Source organism: Ailuropoda melanoleuca, chromosome 2 (assembly GCF_002007445.2).
Source record: "Ailuropoda melanoleuca isolate Jingjing chromosome 2, ASM200744v2, whole genome shotgun sequence".
Lineage (NCBI taxonomy): Eukaryota > Metazoa > Chordata > Mammalia > Carnivora > Ursidae > Ailuropoda > Ailuropoda melanoleuca.
In genome coordinates this window covers 117,709,861-117,727,726 of record NC_048219.1, presented here as the reverse complement: position 1 = coordinate 117,727,726, position 17,866 = coordinate 117,709,861, and the positions used below count along the sequence as shown (strand labels likewise).

Sequence of the window (17,866 nt, the reverse complement as noted above, 5' to 3'; positions counted from 1 at the left end):
TCATGCTTCCTAGGTGTGGTTCAGAAATCATACTTTTCCCCTCATCAACTTCTCGGCTGAAATCCTGTACTGTCAACCCGGATTTCTACAGAGAGCAGTTAGTCAAATCCCTGGATCTTCTGACTCTGAAGAAAAAGTCATGGGGATAGACTTACACTGAGCATTTCCATTTGAGAGCTCAATTTGCTCATAAAGTCTTAGGAGATATGCATAGTCCCCAATGTTTACTATGATTTTGTTCGATATTTAATTATGTCTAGCAGGAATATCACAAAATTTTGGTTTGGTTTTAGTGTGTTTTTCCTATTACATTTTTTGTTTTTATTATACATTATATCAAGAAAAATAGGAAAATTAAAGGAAAGGGAGAAAGAGTAAAACGCTTTTATTCTCCTATATTTCAAGGAAAGGTCTTATGACCACTTACCTAATTCTGTAATTGAACTGTATCTCTACTGTTCACAGGCTTAAAACAATACAGGACTTTGCTGTTTGTTTTCCAACTTGCCCCTTTCCCTTATCTTCTGGGTGGTGTGAGTACTTTCTTCAAAACATTATCCTTTATCCTCCCTTATCCTTTCCTTTATTTTCCAATTTCAGGTCTTTATTTTTCAAGCCTCTATACTTAAACTTTGCTTCTTTCCCTTCAGTCATTCACCATCCAATTCATTCCAACTGCTAACAAAAGAATTTTCCCCAATGTTCCCTAAGACAAATACTATTCATGACCCAACACAGTTAGCCTTCATGCTTTTTTTCTCCAAGCACCCTTGGCAAGAAAACTAATTTAGTTAGAACTTATGCTATATGAATATAAACGCAGATTGAGACTAAATATTAGAGAAGCTTAAGTATTTGTTTAAGAAATTTAGACTTCAGACACCATCATACACACACACACACATATACACACACAGACTATTCTCTATTGACTGCTGTCAGAAGCAAATTCCCTCCTATTAACTGTAATAACATTTTCTTGTTCTTTTATAGTATTTTGCAGTGGATTTATTTGGTGTCCCTTTAATGTCAAAAACAATGTCTTTTCATATCAGTATCCTCCAAGCATCTGACTCAGATAGATTAATTAAATAATTAATGATGGGAGGGAAAATACACTACTAATGTATTACACTCATAATTGTTTAAAGCTGTAGATAAGAGAGATGATTTACTCTTTACAAATATAATTTGATGCTTTATTATCTCATTTATAGGGTATCTTAGAAAATATGTATAATTTTTCCAATAATTATTGATGAGGTGAGATCATACTTCTTTTTCCATCTTGATTTTCTTTCGGAATCAGACTTTGCATACCATTCCTTCAGACAAAAAAAATTTCTGGAAGCTTCAATTTTGTGAAAAATTCCTAGCATGGAGCCATAGAATATTATAGCTGCAAAGCATGAGTTTATTAGCGCTAAAAACTAATTTCATTGCCTGTAAGTATAGTTATTTTGTTTTTTAAAATTATTACTATTTCACATATACAGTAAAAATACGATTTGGGCAGCAGTGTGCATGTTGTTTAATTAAATTAGAGTCAGTGCAGAGCCATCTAAAATCCATTCTTTTGGGGCGCCTGGGTGGCTCAGTCGTTAAGCGTCTGCCTTCTGCTCAGGGCATGATCCCGTAGTTCTGGGATGGAGCCCCATGTCAGGCTCTTCTGCTGGGAGCCTGCTTCTTCCTCTCCCGCTCCTCCTGCTTGTGTTCCCTCTCTCGCTGGCTATGTCTTTCTCTCTCAAATAAATAAATAAAATCTTTTAAAAAAATAAATAAATAAAATAAAATCCATTCTTTTAACAATTTAAACTAAAATAATTATTTATAAGTAAAACTTTTTATTCTGTTTTTATAGTTAAAATAATATGCCTAAGTATTTCTCTTATCATTATTTTTCACCATTCATATTTTTGCAAAGGATCATTACAAATTCCTGGAATTTGAGAGGTTTATCAACTGTCAAGGTGTTTTACAGGTTATCACTCCTAAAATGTATGCTGAAACAAACAAACAAACAACAAACAAAATCCCTATGCTGCCATATTTTTTCCACCATTAATAGAGGATTTGATACACATACAGAATATTAGACCTATTTTTCTTTCCTATACTTAAATGGGCTGCCTTTAGGATCATCCTTAGAAATAGCCTTAGAAATAGAAATAGAATTATCCTACATGGCTGAGAATGACTCAGCATAAACCATTTATAGCTTGTTCTCTTATACTTTGCTTCCTGAAATTAATATTTTATGTGTCTATTAAAAAATGCAAACATTTAAATAGTAAAAAATATCACTTGATACATTCAACATTCAGCAAATAATCTATCTATTATGTCAGGCACCGTTATCAACAGCTTGTACCTGGTTTGTGAAAATTAGGTGGTGTGAAGAAATTGGATACTCAAAACAATGTTTCTCAACATCTTCCGAATCACGGCACACATACAAGTCAATAATATCTGCGCAGCCCACTGGGACCACAGGTTACTTGGGTAAATGGATGTGTAGATTCAAAACTGGTGGTGTTCAACCAGGGCTCCAGCTATACCCAAACTCTTATCAGCTGCCTCAGCCCTCACAGGTTATATGCTACCTTGGTATTCTAAGTCCTTCCATAGTCCTTATATACCTTTATATTACCTTACAGCTATATATGCCTTCATATACCTTTGTATTATACAAGTTCTGTATAATGCTGTAGGTTTGAGTGAGGTGTTGAATGGATCAAATCATGGCCCAGCTGCTATCCATTCCCAGCAAGATGGTGAAAATCTGACTCAGAGAAGCTGAGAGCAAGATTGTGACAAAGGAAAAGACCAGGCATAGATAGGCAACAGGCAAAAGAGACAAGTGTTACTGGCAGTTTTCTCTCACTATGTGTGCCCCCTGCATGCAGCTGCTGAGGCCATAAATCCTTACCTAAAACCCTTCCAAGATGCCTTTTAGAAAACTATTTTTCCCATTTAGTAAAGGTAATGTGATGTATGCATGCCATGTATTTAATTATTTATTGGGCTCTGGAGCAGTGTCGTAGGAATAGGAATAGACACACGGATCTTGATGCCAAAGAAGTTCATGTCAACTCGGCTTCATGTGGGTTCAATTAGCCACTAAATAAGTCCCCAAAAATCGTCTGATTTTTACGACTGTTTCAATTTCCAAATTGGGAAAAGTTGAACCTGTATAATATTAGGTCATCTATATTTATCATCATCTATAATATTTATTCTAGTATATTTTGAGGCAAAGTTTGAGGACTAATAACCACAAGGTATATAAAGGACTATGGAAGGACTTAGAATACCAAGATAGCACCTAACTTAATCCATCTTAAAAAGATAAAACAATTAAGAGAATTAGGACTGATTGCATTTTGAGGGTTTCAGTATTTTGAATTTATTTATTATTTTATATTAGTATTGTCTATACTTTGAAAAGACTATATTTAAAATTTGGGATGCCCAGAATGATGGGTTCACAGTGACTGCAAATTCAGTATTTCTTCATCTCACATGAGTAGCACCATCTCATCTAAGAAATGGAATGCATAAACTGACGATTCTGAAAGGAGAGATTCTGCAGCATTCTGTTTTTTATACAACACCTTGTAATAGTTGGGCTTATTGCATTGAAATAATCTACTCTAAGGGCACTGTTGGTATCAAAAGACTTCTATTCATAACGTGAAAGTTTCTTCAATTGTGAGCAGCACAGTAGTAGTAGTTAGGGCTTTATTACTTAGTTCTAATTTGTATTGATGGCCTAAAAAAAAGTAGCATGCTTTGCAGTTCTATGAAAGAAAAGATTATAAATGGAGATTAATTATAATTTTGCTAGCTCAGTACTTGTAAAACTAAAGCAATTTATATTCTTTCTCTTAATGATCTCCATTCCTGATTGCAGTAATGTAATCTAATTGTGATTATGATAGTATCTGAATCATGTGGGCCTCAATGTGATTGAAACTACTCTTTGCATTAAAAAGTAATTTTGGAGTAATGATGAAAAGTTACTGTGGAAAATTGGCAAGTAATATATTTTACTCTGTGTCTTAAATTTCGGCTTTCATTTTTGATTATATCTCATAGCATGGATAAGTACGATATTATATCAAGGATTTATTACATCAAAGCTTTATCGATGATAAGTATGAATATGAGTATCGGGGATAAGCATGATATTATTGAAATACTAGTGATATGGTTGAGTCAGGGAAATGACTGAGGATTTAAAATGCTAGGATAAGGTTTACTGAAACTAGAAACCAAAAACGAGGGGGAGGCTTCAATATTGCACAGATATGATAGCCCAGGAAGAGAAAAGCTGTGAGTGTTTTAGCTGACACAGCAGATCCTGCTGCATTGACATTAGGGAAAATAAGGAGAGTCAGGTATTCTGTGAATGTCGAAATACATCTCTAGGGCATAAAGAGAAAATAAAGTATCACATGTTTTTCTTCTAGATAAAATTTCCTTTGCAGGGTTGAAACTTGTTCGGGGGGGGGGTGGTAAAAGTACATCTCACATTTGTGCTCAACTAAAGGAAAAGATTTGTGAAATTCATACCCTAGAATTTGAAAAACAAGTGAACAAATGCTTAATGTTTGAAAAATGCTGTTGAAACACTTCAACGTGTACATATTGTGAAAATAAAGGAATCCAAAAGAGGTTGCCCTGGGAAAAGAGATTTTGGAAAGAATGCAAAAATCACAAAAGCATATTTATGAGAATCTCATAATGCATGATGAATTTGTGAGAGAAAATTATAATTGAAAAAGGTTGTGGTGCATTTAATATTAATTTAAATTATGACTAAAGAGAAAGCTGATATAATTTTAAAAAGAACAACCTAAGCAAAAATGTGTTGAAAATATCCAGAAACAGATATTAAAAAAATGAGAATTGGATTGGTAATACGTAATAGAAAGAGAGAAACTAAGAAATGGAAATCCGTCAAAATGTTTGAAGGACATATCAGCTCTTTCTGTTGTTCTTTATTTTTATTATAGAAAATACTTGCTAACCCCTCAAGTTGTTGTGTGGTTGGACTAATAACACCAAGGAGGTAACCTCTCCGTAACAGTGATTGCAAATGTAAGAAAGCAAGTCTTTCAAACCATCTTCTCAGAGTGACACCACAGAGGGGGGAAAAAAAAAAAAGATAGGAAAAAAATTACAAACTCATTTTCTAGTTACTACTGACAATGAAAAAAAGCCGCTTCCGCCATCCCTGGAAGATCCATTTTAAAATGTCTCCTGCAGCATTGATGTAACTCAGGAGAAGAGGAGGGATTGCCTACATATAAATGGCTCACTGTTTCTAGCAGGAAGAAGCACATTAACTCTTTCAGGCCACTAGAGTCCATTTACCAAATTACTTCTCTCTCTTTCTCTCTCTCTCTCTCTTTTTTTTAAGCGCAGCAAATTGTACTGGAGAAGTAATGCAACCCCATGAAGTGCATCATTTACTCGCATTCTGTCTTCGATGCTTATGTACAGATAAGTGCCTCGTCTATTGCCGTTTGTAGACTCTCCCTTTAAGGGGAATACACTGTGAAATAGATACTCTACAGACTCAGTCAAGAAGAGAACATCTTGAGCCTCTATGGTACATTACGGCCAGTTATAATAGACCAGGGAGGGAAGTGTGTCTACGGCCGTAATGACTGTAATATGATGACCCTGTGAACACATAGATGCATCAAAGTGTATCACTGAAACTTTTGTAGTTTTTCTTTATCAGTGATAGTATACCTATAAGAACGTCCAAAACAGACAAGCTACTTATTTCTTCCCAGACTGCTGGTGAATCTACTCCCAATATGGAAATAGGATGAGCCCACTTTACCTCATTTCTACCTTATCAAATAAATTCCAGAGAATACTCTTTCCAGGAGAGACAATCCATCCTTTTTTTTTTTTTTTCTGGTAAATTATGACTTTGTTGGCCATAGTATTTTTGCCAGCTTCTCTCAGGGGAATATGAAAAATTATGTAGTAGAACAATAATTCGATTCTTGGGCGAAGATTCTAGCCATGTTAAGCCTTTAGTGTGGGGAGGTGCTGTTGGTTTTGCAAAAGTCTTGATGGGAATAGCTCATTTATTTTTCACACACTCAACAAATGTGTGTTAAGTGCCTGCATTCAACAAACACTGAAGTTGGCACTGGGGAAACAAGGGTGATTCCACCAGACATGATACTATCTCCTCTGGCCTACGAGCCAAAGGGAAGCTCACCTCATTGTGTCCAGTGCCTTCATTCAGTCTCTCACTTGCTGTAATGGGGTTACTGGAGAAGACTAGGCAGACACAGTACAGGCCCATCTAATTTACCATTGGGGATGGGAAAGACTTTCGAGAAAAAGACTTGGATAATGTAAAGCTTAGTAGACCCTGGGAAAAAGAGGTCCAAAGTCCCATCTCTATCCCTTCAGTGTGTCCACATGGAACTATCTTTGTAACACATGGATAGTTGTATAATCACACAATTTGTTGGGTGAGATTGTTGTTTGTGTTACCAATTGTCAATAGGACACAGTGGGATAATGATGTGATTTTTTTTCAACACACAGGACTCCCTTTTCTTTTCTTTTCTTTTCTTTTCTTTTTTCTTTTCTTTTCTTTTCTTTTCTTAGTTTCAACTGTTTTGTCTCCAGCCACTCAGTGACTGCCTATTTGCAATGATATTTCTCTTGCAAAATTTGTTTTGGATGCTGACACGTAGCACATTTTGTGGGCAGATGAAAATCTATTAAATTTTTATATCTAAAGCAGTGATGTTCAGCTCAGACTGGATGTTGGGATCACCTGGAAAACTTTGCAGAAAATACTGATGTCCCATCTAACACAAACCAGGAAACTGAGAGAACTGACCAAATGACTCAAATGGACCAACATGTAGAAGGATGCTATGTGCCCTCCACTAAGAGCCATCTATTCACGTTATAGGTTGCAGGACCTAGCCAGTCAATAATGGCAAAGCTAATTAAGTCCATGAAATAACAGAAAGGAGTAACAACATGTATTCTTACCTGTTTCTTTTCTGTACAAGAACTTTTGTTAGTGAACTTGGTTCAGAAAATATCACAGTATTTCCTTTTATATTTTGACCAGGTTATCTGTTCAAAATGATCATAGCCACATCTTGACTTAGCTCTAGGTAATAATCTTTCTAGTTTAGAGCTTAACATGTTCAGTGTTTGGATTCAGGAGGCAAATTATATTTTAAAGTTCACAATTCTTAATATTTATGGTATCTTGAACTTCAGTGATGAAGACCATGAAATCGTGAAATATATTTGGTCAATCAGAGTAATAATGATTACCATTTATTGCACTTCCATTCCAGTGACTATGCTGGATATTTTCCATGCATAACCTCATTTAATCCCCAGATATAGTTGCCCTCATTTTATGCACAAGGAAGCTGTGTCTCAGAGAAGTTTCACAAATTTACTGAGGCAACACAGATCACACAAGCCAAAATTCAAAGCCAAGGTATGTCTGATATGAAAGCCTAAACTCTTCTCCCCTTACCATCTCCCTTCCTATACAGAGAACACTGAAACTATCTTTGGAAAAGTCATGTAGAAATTCCCTGAAAAGCTCAGGCACTTTTCTATGACAAGGGACATATAACTGCAGTTATAGTCATGGAACAACCCAGTTATGCTTGACAACAGCCCATGAAAACAAGACCTCTTAAAGGGAGATTAATGCCATCAAATCCTTTCAACTCAGACCTACACCTGCTTATACAATTGGCCTTTCACGTACCAGTCGGTGAAATCCAGCCTCTGGAGAGGGAGACACATGCAGTATTTATGTCGTTGTTGAAAGTTTCACGGCCTTCAAACCACACAGGTTGGAATTGAATTTGAAAACCTGTCTCCTGACTTCTTTTGAGGAATCACTAATCTTGCAAAGGATGCTGTGCTTGCTCTGTACAAATGGTTTGGCTAGATAAAATGGTTAAGCTGTGGCTAAGAGGCAAAGCTGTTTTCTTCTTTACTTAGAACAACAACAACAACAAGAAATTACTTGTCAGGTTGAAGCTGTTCAAAAGCAATATCAGAAAGAATGGTTCCGTAGCCTTTAAAACAATATAGCAAAACCTTGCCCCTATTTTTTGGACTTCTAAGAGAACATACAAAATAGGGGGAAAATGGCCAAATCAGAGGCTGAATTGAACAGTCTCTTGATCTGGTAGACCCAGGTCAGAACAGCTGGGTGGTTGTGATTGCTCTGGCCTTACTTTTCAAGAAATGGGAGATAAACTCAAGCATCACACTATTACTGAGGTTCTTAAGCTGATCACTGCTAAAGTTGAGAGAGAGCAATCTATTTTTGCATCATTTTCTCTAATGTCCCAATTCCTAAAGAGTTGATATCCTTCGCTTTAAAAACAAATACGAGCTATTATTTGATTAAGTTTCAATTGCCCAGTGCTTTATTTTTGTGAGAGCTGGTGTAAATACTAGAGTTAACTAATTCCCAAACTGCATAAGTGGTAGGCTATTGGAAATGAAGAATCACAGAATGATTCCATTTAACATCTTTTCTGTTTGTTTGTGTCTTGCTTTTATAATAGTCGATGTTGTCTTCTGCCATAAGAAGAGAGGTAGCTTAAAGTACTTCCCAAAGTAACGGAGTTGCAGGAAAAAGCCTATCGCCAAAAGCCAGTTTCTTAGCAACAGCACCCTCTCAATGTGTCACAAAGTCTGAAGCCCTTTGGCCCCTCAAAGGAAGTTCCTTAGGTGTCTTTTACACATTGAATGCTTTGTGATAGTTGAGGCCTGCTGGCTGTCAACTCCGTCCCTTAAGGGAACTTGACAGATCTTAAAAAAAATCAATTTTAAGCTCACATGCCCCAGTGGGTGCCAAAGCCACTTCAGAGAGCCTGAAAGATGGCTGAGTCGACAGGATTTGACTTCTAGAGGTAGAAAGGTGACAAACTCTATCATGAGAAAGGGGCAGCTCGGGGCCTCAGAGGCCTAACCTGCTCCCAGGATCTGGGGCCTCGTGTTGTATTGAACCTATTTATCTCTTTCATGGGCCTAAGGTACCACAGGGAAAGAAAAGTTGTTCAAAAAATGCTGGCAGAATTCAGGGGTGTAAATGATGAATTACTTTTCATCAGCTGAAAGGAAACATACTCCGGAACAATACTGAAAGGGAGCAGGAGCGGCTGACCCCCTGCTTCAGAGCAGCCAATATCTTCATTCAAGAAGACAACCATGAAATTACACAGAAAATGGGATTGTCATGAACAGCCCCTTGAAATCTCAGTATACAGTCATTACTGCATGGGAAAAAGCCTTCATCCACACATCATAACTTGTAACAGACAAGGAGGGGGAAAAAAGAACAGAAGGGAAAAAAAGGCCTTGGAGTTACCGGTAGGAATGTAGAAAATATTTGTTGATTCAAACTTTCCCCCTTAGCTCTCTAAATATTGTTACATAGTTTTAACAGTGGAGTAACTTTATGCTGGTTGTTGATTTCTTTCTTTGAGCTATTTTGAAGCAGTTTGTATAAATTTCAGGCAAGTGCCAAGGAGAGAAAGAGCTATCTTCATATATTCTTAAGGTCATCCCCCTCTAAGATAATAATTAAATGGACCCGTAGCCTATATCCCCAAGTTATTGCTTAATTAATATTCTAAAGCTCAATACTGTATATTACTTCACTACATAGACCTTGCTTAAATTCTTCAATTAACTGTGAAACTTTGGAAGATCAACTAATTTTCAGGTCTATGTCAGAAAAGTTTGAATCAAATATAGAAGGGTAGAGTCAGAATATAGAATTTTCGTAGAGTAGCTAGAATGTGAAATCTTGAGGTTCAAAAAACATTAAAACAAAAATATTACAGGTATGTATTTTGCTTTGTCATTTTGGCTATGTTCTCTCCTGAGTTTAATTAGGTTGCTCCAGTCTCTCTCTCTCTCTCTTTTTTCCTTTAAGGATTACTCGTTACACTACTTTCTTCCTCTATGTTCCAGTGGTTCAAATGAGTAACCCTCATGAAAATTTAAATTATAGATTTTGTCACCATTCCAGTTACAAACAAATGGGAAACTGTGACAATTTGTGGGATCCATTTCACTCCCAGGTGATAATGAGAAGAAAGTGGATTAGGAAGCGCCTATTCAGACCAACCCATTCTTGATAACTTCTTAGAGACTACTGTTTGGAATTTCTGGGTGTTCCTGATAGACTTTTATCTATGCTCTTTATCACTAATCTATGTAAAAATTTAAAAAAAAAAGATAAGTTGCATCAATTGGATGAATAGCACTTATTTTCCCTGCCTGTTTATAACTCCCTTAAATGAAACAGTTTAGACCATAACATCCACTAGGAAGAATTCCCCCAGCAGTGAACTACAGATAAGAAAGTTCCCTAGAAGAGCTTCTCTCCCATTGTGTTCTTTGGTACCTAAGAAGGTAGACCTATCATGCAAAAACTGTCTTGTGTATTATTATGTTTGGGAAATGCTGCCCTGGTATAACTGACGGGCTGAGTGATGCCTAATAGATTCCTGTTCAGGATGCAAGATACAAGGACGTTCCTAAAGAGAAGGGGATGTCTCACACACGGGGAACCAGGCTTTGGACCCAACTGTAGAGAAGATTGTCCAGAGAGTAAGTAGGCAGAATGTAAGTAGAATGACTACACGATCATGCTTCCCCTTACAAGTTAAAATACAATCACATTCCCATGGTGAAATTGTCAAAGCATTTGATAGCTTTCCAGAGGTGTCCTGGCCTTTGTAGTAATTACTAATTCAGTAAATGCAATATACCCAAGATAGTACAAGAGGTGTATAGAAAAACAGAAATTCTGCCCTAATCATAAGACAATTTCTTACTGTAATTTAAAAGTGTTCAAGACCTTATTTTAAAAGATGATGATACCATGGGACTCAACATTCACTTTTCTAGCTTATTTGTTAAGTCCGAGCAAAGGTAGTGGTTTTGCCTTCTCTGTTCTTACTCTCATTTTACTTTCCATGTTGAGGTATCTGAGCAACGTTTAGCCATGTGTCATCCAGCACTACATTTATATAGCTGGCATCAGGAAGTGGAGAGGAAAAGTAAAACAGTATAATTTCACTAAACTATAATTTTCAAAGGTTAGGTTAAATCACATAGTCATATATTGATAAGCAGCATTTTCCTTTCCACAGACTCTTATGTTTTGGGGGTTTAACAAAGCTTTATCTAATATTGTAAGGGTACATCTGTACATACAAGTTATAACCTCACTCAAAAGCATCCTTTTTATTTTGACCCAATTGTATTCTTCCATGCTTTTACTGTATGTGTAGAATTTCCACCTCTCATGGCAAAAGTGTGTACTCTTCATAGCATATTTTGGACCTTAATAAATAGTTATTTAATATATCACTAAGGTATGTTTCAGTAGCAGTGAATGATTATTGTGGTTACAGAATATTGTTAATATCTTTCACTGAAAGACTGCATTTCATAATTGCAAAGCAATCCATTGCCCCCTACCCATGCCCCTCAAAAAACTAAAATTAGTTCGGTTTTCTTTTTCTTTTTGTCTTATGTATAGTTCCATATGTACAAAAACATGACCACATGTTACTCACTTGACCCAATGAAAGGTATACCACAATTATGCTCCAATGGGGGAAAATGATTATTAAATAAGTACTGTTCTCCAGGAGTAGATATGCATTATACCATAAAGCCTTGCTGACATTTGGTTTTAGCATTTGGCGCTCATCCTTCTAAATATTATAATAATTTTTTATTGAGGTAAAATTGGCATATAACATTATATTCATTTCAGGTGTGTGACATAATTCGATACTTGTATGTACTACAAAGTGAGCATCACAGGAAGTCTAGTTAAAATCAGGTTAGAGGAACCAAAATAAAGTTCTTTGGCAGATAGGAATCCTGTTTACTTTCCAGCTCTGAACTCAGCAGGTTAGGTAATTGGGCTACAGAAAAGTTCCTCCATTTCTATTTCCAGCTGGTGATACACAAAAGGCAGGAAGTTATCTCATTAATGGGGCACCAGCTTTATGCAAATTATAGTAACAAAAAGGCTTCCCTTCATACTTTTTCATAAATTACCTAATAAAGTGGGAATAAATGGCCATATTCAAGAGCCTTTGTTGTATTTTTAGCACAAGACTCTTTCTGTTACTGCAAATATGACTAAATGCGCCTTGTTCAAAAGGGGTGTTTATGAAATAAGGCCACTCAAAAGCTTTTATTTCTTAACAGCCTTCAGTTACTTTTATGGCACAAAATTAACATAATTAGTCACAGAGAATAGATGACATAAGCAGCGTGCCATGCACAAAAGGGGGAAGCAGTATCTAAGGAAGGTATTTTGAGAGATCAAAAATTTTCAAAGTGCTTAATACTAGAAGGTCCTTTTTATTTGTGCACAGGCTTAAGATACTTTTTTTTAAACTCCATGAAATTCACATAATGAGATGCAGTAGACAGATGACATTAGCGATGTGCCATTAGAAAGAGGTCAGTTTCCTCTGAAAGATAGTCACTGTTCCTGCTCGTCATTAATTTGCAGCTTCAAAGCACTGAGCATATGATAGCCTGGCATGTTAAGCAAGTTGCAGTTATCTTTAAATAACCATTTTTTCCAGTTACTAGAAGCTAAAGTTTTTAAACTACCAAGTGAAAGCAAAATTAAAGCACGTAGCAGTGTAAGAGGAAAAAAAAGGAAAAGAAAGGAAGGCTGGAAGATTAGGAAAAGAAAATCAAATCTATTTTAAAAATGAAGTTGCTGTGGTTTTCCCCCTGGGGGGTGGCCTGATTTAACTTCAGAGCTAGAATTTTCGGGGTAGTCATGGGCCTTAAAGTTTGAGCGCTAGCGAGCAAATAAAACAAGTGGGAATTTTTGGTTTCTGTGTCCTTATTATGGCACATATTACAAGGCTAAAAAGTGAGTTGTATGGTTATTTATAATTCCACTGAGGGGGAAGAATGCCATTTTGAAGCCTGAGGGCTCTAGGAAGTGGGAGAGCAAAAAGAGTTAAGAATGCTTGGGTTCCTTTTACAGGGAACTGATCAAATAAAAATGCACTGAGAAATCTATCAGATTATCTTATTTGAAATAGAAGATCAATGAGATTTCTCCAGTTTGGTTTGTGAATAAATCACAGAACAGAATTTAGAAAAAAGTAAAGAATTAAGTCTCTGCATTTATCTGAGTTCAAACCTACAATTATAAGGCTCTTTTGTGTTAATTTATTTTTAAATGATTCGGGTTTTTTTGCCTAGAAATACACAAATATGGCACAACATTCATAACATTCACAAAGACAGACTCTTCCATTTCAAATTCCCTTGGAGCTTATTTTTCACTTGGAAATTCTAGAAGCATTACAGAGGATTTAGCTGCTCTAAAAACATCCTGATTTATAACTTCATCTCCCACCACCCAAAATAAAATTCAGTCACCAAAATCTCCAGTGAGCACATGGTGACTGATTTTCTGCAGTATTTTTAGCCTGCATGTCAGTGGAGTGGCAAGGCCAAATGGCATTGGATGAATAGGTATTGGCAAGATAATAGCAAAGCAACATCGGTTAATATTTTGGAACTACTGAGACAAAATATTTGTATGTCAGCAACAAACGGAAAAAGAAGTGATTATCAAATGCTGTTTTCACATCTCCACTGACATTTTATTAACAGTCGTATTATCTTTAAACATTGTTTAGATGGCTGGAATTGCGTCCTTGCGCTTGAATTACCTGGGGCTGTGCAGGAGTGGGGACGATCGCATGGGCCTCCACTCCAGGCAGGAGAGAAGCAGAGCCCCCAGCCCAGGCCACCGTAGCTATGGTGGCGCTCCCTGCCTCTGGCCTTGGCGGGATGGGCAGCAGCACGCACCCGGGCTTTCAGGTGGGAACACCAGGATCGGGGAAGATGAACACAGACTGCACCTCTTCCCCACTCAAAGTTGGTTTCATACCACATCACTTGCTTTTGGCAATGTTTTCTTAACTTCCATTTAGTTAATAAAACTCTTCTTTCTTTTTCATAGTGTATTTTTCAAAAATTTGGCGGCTTCTCTCTAGCCACTTGGCCAGTAACACAGCAGCGCTCGGGAACGCAATGGTCCCGCTCCAGTAGCTCATAGTGGAGGAGCAACTATCAACACACGTGCCAAGAGTTCGAGGCTGCGGAAAGGAGAGAAGCTCTGAGTAATGATTTCCATCTCGTCGCCTCAAAAGAAGGTATCGTTGAAAGGTGAGTAGGAATCCACGGCAGTGATGAAACCGGGAAACGTATGTACCAGGGCATCCTGGAGATGTGAGAGGGCATGGGCCAGGCAGCATTAGCTCTCCGCCCCACCCCCGTGAAGCTGGAGGCTTAGTAAGAGATACCTGGGGGGTGGCAACCCAGGGGGTTTGGAAATAATCGTGGTAACAGTCTAAATTGAAAATGTCTATCTTAATTCTTATTTATTTATTATTTATTTTAGAGAGAGAGAGAGCATACAAGAGCTAGGGCAGAGGGAGAGGGAGAGAGAAACTCCAGCCGACTTCCCGCTGAGCTGGAGCGCGAGGCAGCTCTATCTCTTGACCCTGAGATTATGACCTGAATGGAAACCAAGACTTAGGTCTCTTAATCGACTGAGCCACCCGGGCGCCCAACCCCCCACCCCCCACCCACGTCAATCTTACTTCTTATTTTAAAATAACATCTTATCCAAATTCAGGCCAACTTGGAGCTGTTAGGTATTAGTTTAGATTTGGAGATGAAATCGTAACTATTTCTACCTTTTCAGAGTGCCTACTGCGTGCTGAGCCCTGGAATATGTGCTTTGCTCTGTTCTGTCAAGTGGACATTATTATCGCTTTTTTTCAAATGAGAAAACTGAAGCTCGGGCAAATTAATAGACTTGCTCAGCTTTACATAACTGAGGAATTACCAGCCAGATTCAAACCCAGTTCTGAGGGCTAGAGACTTTCATTATACTCCATAGGGAACCTGTAAGTTTAAGTAATAGATTAGAATACATCCTCTTCTACTAACTTCCAAAAGTTCCCTCAAGGATCTCAGTATGAATGATAAGACAGGATACATGGATAGTAATTTTGAAATTTTCTGAAACTCATTTACTAATTGTTTTCACATTTAGGGTTTCAGTGGTTGCAAATGCTATATGTGTTTGTAAACGCAATTGATGATACAGATTTTTCTTTAAGAATCTCAAGCTGTAAAATATTTGAGAATGTATACAAGTGCAAAAAATAAACAAAAACAATCTAACACCTCACAAAATACACATCTAGAGTGTAGAGTAATTGAAGAAAGAGTCCCATTGAGTTCAAACGCTTATAATTGCCTTTTTGTCGCTGGTCCTCTGCATGAAAAATGCTGTAGAATAATTATATGTGTTTAGCTATATAAAAGAAGCAGTGATGGTTAATACTATATTTTTTCTTGCAAAATGGATTCCATCCGCTTTTATTAAGGAGAATAGTTTAGTAGAATGAGATGCTTATTAATCTAGCTTGTCTAGGTAAGGTCTAGTTCACTTTAATTAAAAAGCTGAATTTCTAAGGAGTTGCATGTATACAGACACACCAAAAGCACCTTAGATGTTACGCTTAACCTTTTATTTTAATTCTGAAGCTTCCTATATTGTTATTTTAAGTACATGTTAATAATATGCAAGCTGATACTTGGAAAATTCCCTGAGATGTGGTTAATGAAGAGAAACTGCACCATAAATTGCATCCAAAATATGCAGTCCATGCAGATGTAGTTTTTCTGGAACTACGGTATTTTGCAATCAACATTTTTTAGCTTGTTTGGATTTTTTCTCTATTGTTTATAAAAAGTACCATCGGGCACTACTGCTTGAAACAACTACATATAGTAACGATCTCAGTTTAATAAGATCCTCTGGATAAAAATAGATTTTAGATCTATCTTGTGCTAAGGGAATGCAAATACCGATGAAACCGCACACTAGTGTTTTCATAATTTAAACTTTGTCACATGGTATAATGCACTTTCTCACTTTCCCCTGAGTTCTGCCAGAGGAGGCATAGTGACTCTGCCAGTTTATGATCAATAGAGGCAGAATGTGCTACAAGGTATTCTGGGAACTGTAGTTAACCGAGAACATTTTTCTTTCAAATGCATTTGTTAAAACAATGCCCCAAAGAGACATGATATTTCGGGGACTGTCAGAGTTTCTATGATAAACCCTGCATTTTTAGAGGGTCGTAACTGGCAATTTGGCCACTGCTAAACGGCGCCATCCGTAGCTTAGCCAGCAGGTTTGCGCAAACTGAGACGCTGGCACCACTTCGGAAAGCGTATCTTTGAAAGATCTCGTAGACACCTAGGTTAAGAAAGACATGAAGATAGTTGGTCTTTTCGCTGATTTTCATTTCAAGCTGAGCTCTCAAGCATAAGGAAGATGTGCTCTGAGTGGGTGGGAGGCACCGTGGCCAGTTTATCTCACGACGGATTGTTTTGCACTTTTCCTGTTGTACTGTCCACATTATACGATTATCATTTGGGAGCGGGAGGGAGGCTTGTAGGGAAGGAAGGAAGAAAATATTAGGATTCTAGCTTTTGCTGGGAGAAGGAACGATCCTGTGGATGGTAGGCTATTTCAGGAGGCAGAAGCCAAAATCTTGCGGGAGCAGACACGTGTGGGGAACGCAGGAAATGGGGCTCTGGCAGCCCGGGCAGCGGTGCCTGGCTCACATGGGTGGGCAGTGTGCAGGTCCAGCAGGTGGTTGTCACGTTCACTGATTTTAAATATCGAATACCTTAATTGTTCAATGTTGGCATCTTGTTCAAATTTAAAATAAATATAAGCCTGTGCAGGTCAAACTAAACATTTTTCTAAACCAGATTTGGCCAATCCACTTGTTGAAGTTCTGCTCTCTAAATCTTGCATCTTCACACCAGCTAAGTCTGCATGCCTTCTTAAAAGGTAGCAAAACTGCTGAAAAAGTAAAAAGCTAGAAAAAGAAAATTTGATATTGTTAAATTAATCCATTTCCATGTTTCAAGAGTGTTGATTAAATTTAAATTATTTTGATAATTTTCTCTTTATTCATTAATAGCTTTTGAGTGTACATGTCTGTGACGTAAGTGCTCACACCCTAATGACTTCATAGGTCATCAGTACTTTTCTATTTATTTTGTGATTTTGTTTTGGTTTGTGTTTTGAGGCGGATCAAAATCTATGCACTAGAAATCATTATGGAAAGTTAATATGATTAAATCTAAATAAGCTAACAAAATAATAAATATATATTTCTGTACAAAAAGGTTATTTCTAAAGAATCCTCTGAAAACTGAGTAAAAGAAAGTGATAAATATAGATAGATTTTTATCTCATAAAGAAGGAAATCCCTAATAATTGCATCCTTCATTTAGGTACTTTTCAATACTCTTATCTTTGGTTCCATAAAGATTGAAGTACAATACAATGGAATTGTGGAGAAAACGGTCACAGGGAACAGCACCATTTTGGAGAAGACACCAAAATGGTGAGGAAATCTTGTGGTTTTTTTTCTCCGAGAATACATATAAACTGTGTATACAAACCTGTAGTGTTCTGCTTTTTTGAAGTATAGTTGACATACAATGTCAGATTTCCATTTTTTTAAAAAAAGCATATCCAAGAACATTCTTTTTTCCAAGAACATTTTTATTATTTTGAATATATGCACCAAAATCAATGCATTTTTTATTTATGGTAAACATAAGAACTGCTATTTGCCTATCCCTATTTAATCTCTACCCGCTATTTTCCAAATTTGGAGAAAAATGTGCCATGCTAGCCTATCAAAAGTTATCTCACAGG

The 17,866-nt window shown here is 37.0% G+C and overlaps 1 pseudogene; it reads left to right on the top strand.

Moving 5' to 3' along the window:
• LOC100466972 overlaps positions 1 to 14,157 on the top strand; it is a 115,033-nt pseudogene extending 100,876 nt beyond the window's left edge.
• Positions 14,158 to 17,866: the final 3,709 nt, after the last annotated feature.